This window comes from Glossina fuscipes, unplaced genomic scaffold (assembly GCF_014805625.2).
Source record: "Glossina fuscipes isolate IAEA_lab_2018 unplaced genomic scaffold, Yale_Gfus_2 58886, whole genome shotgun sequence".
Lineage (NCBI taxonomy): Eukaryota > Metazoa > Arthropoda > Insecta > Diptera > Glossinidae > Glossina > Glossina fuscipes.
Window position 1 is genome coordinate 1 of NW_024001759.1, and position 2415 is coordinate 2415.

Consider the following 2415-nt stretch of genomic DNA (forward strand, 5'->3'; position numbering starts at 1 on the left):
CATACTCGAGTATGCCTCTGTTGTATGGTCTTCTTCATATAGGTGCAATGTAGATTCCGTAGAATCTGTTCAAAAGCAATTCTAGTTGTTTGCCCTTAGGAGTTTGGTTTTGGACCCACTTGCCTCTTTGCCTCTTTATGAAAATAGGTTGCTTCTCTTATCCTTATTGTCTCTGGAGAAACGTAGGTTTGTTCTCGACGTTTCCTATCTAATTAAAGTAATAAATGGTGCTATTGACTCGCCTTCATTACTTGGTGAAATAAGCTTTAATGTCCCTAACCGCTTCTCCAGGCACTTTATCTTGGTTAAGCTTAGTCAGTGTAAGTTTAATTATGAGCTGTTCAATCCGCTCAGAGTCGTTTGCAAGAACCTAAACGAAGTCTACAACTTATTCTCGTTATCGGACTCATTGACAATTTATTATCGGTTGCCAGGCTTATGCATGTTTGCGATGGTTTAGGGGTTCATTTGCAATTTGGTCCCGTGCCGGTTGTAAGTGTGTCCCTTTGCTGATAGTGTACATGCTTTTGTTCTTTTTCTTTTTTTTCCTTCTTATTTGTTTTATTATACTTATACTAAATTTTATTTATTAATTATATAAGTTTTGCATTAAGAGCCAATTGAACTCGACTGTTGTTTGTTTAGTTGAGTTTCTAGTATAAGTAGAATAAATAAATAAATAAATTTAAAAAATGAAACGTTAGGATAGTCTTGGGTAAAGCCTTGGGTGGCCGTTTTAATCTCATTGCGATGTAAATTGTATGCCATTAGTTGTTCTTGGAGACCCTCCAGCGTTATACCATAGATAACATCCACTGGGTCAATAACATTACCCAATGATTTCCACATTTTTCGACCGTGCGCGTCACGTACCATAGGATGCAAATATACTTGTTTAAAAGGCAACTGCCCTAGTAACTTTTGATTGGAAAAGACCATTCGAGCACAGTCTCCAAGAAAGTAGTAGAGAAGAAAGTCTTTAAGTTGTCGGTTTGATCAGGCCATCCAAATACGGAAGATGGAAACAGGCCTGAGCTGAACCAAGTATCTAAGACGTCTTCATCTTGTTGTAAAACAATTTTGTGGGCTTCAACTTGGAATTTTTCTGAAGCCTTTTGTAAAGCTTCAGCCTTGCGAGCAATCACCCAATAATCACCATTGTCCCGCTAAAAATAAAAGACTTACATAAATTTTCATCATTGAATTCATAGCATGCTATACAAACTGTGCCACCCATTATTGTGTCATCGTTAAAAGTTATATAATATGCAGGAATGCGATGACCCCACCACAGTTGCCGCGAAACACACCGATCTCGTATACCATCCATATAATGGTACCCGATTTTCGTACGATGTTCTGGTATAATGTTCAGTTCACCTCAACGGACTGCCTCGGTAGCCTTTTCAGCCATTTCATTGCACTTCACATACCACTGAGGTTTAATCATTGGTTCCACCACATCTTTGGAGCGGCTGCAGAACGGCACAATCATAGGATTGTTATCACATCTACGATACAATTCCAATTCCTGTAGAGCCAATAGTACCTTTTTACGACATTCAAAACGTCTCATCAATCTGAATTTCCCGCAGTCACCAACAATACGACCTTCATCCGTAAATATGTTAATAGAGGGAAGATTGTGCCGTTCACCAACTTCATAATCATTGAGATCGTGAGCAGGAGTGATTTTCACCGCGCCAGTACCAAAATTCATATCTACAAAATCATCGGCAATTATAGGTAAGCGACGATCGCAGAACGGGTGCTTAACATATTTGCCATGCAAGTGTTTGTAGCGCTCGTCATTTGGATGAACAGCTACCGCAGTATCTCCAAGCATAGGCTCTATGGGGGTCGCAGCCACGACTAACTCCTCATCTGAATCCTCTACGCAATAGGCGAATTTCACCAGTACACCATATTCCACTTTGTCGGAGTAACCAGGTATCAAAACAAGAGTGCGCCCTGATATTTCCACCTTCTCCTCCTCTATATCAGATATAGCTGAACGTAAACTACATGACCAGTTAACTAGACGAGAACTTCTGCAACCCTCTTCATGCAAACGAACGAATGCTTGTCATTTCTTTGCCTAATTGAGGATCCATCATAAAGGCTACACGGGACCAATCCAAAGAGGAACCCAACAACTTTAGTTGATCATATTTCGCCCTTTTCACGACGCCATTCCCACACCTTGTCAATGAAAGCCTCTCGACCATAGTCATGACATGCCTTGATGACGCCACAAAAGTTTTTCCACGGCCACCTGAGAAGCAATGCCCGCATGATTACAACCCGGCCCATAGCGTGGTTCTGCCCTTCATGCGATTATATCTAGTAATATCATCTTCAATGAAATTAGTTAAACCATGACCCAAATGCAAGCTACCAGTGACGTTAGAGGGC

The 2415-nt window shown here is 40.7% G+C and overlaps 1 pseudogene; it reads right to left on the minus strand.

Annotated features, from left to right (window-relative positions):
- Nucleotides 1–699: 699 nt before the first annotated feature.
- LOC119643203 lies at nucleotides 700–2411 on the minus strand (annotated as a pseudogene).
- Between the last annotated feature and the right edge of the window lie 4 nt (nucleotides 2412–2415).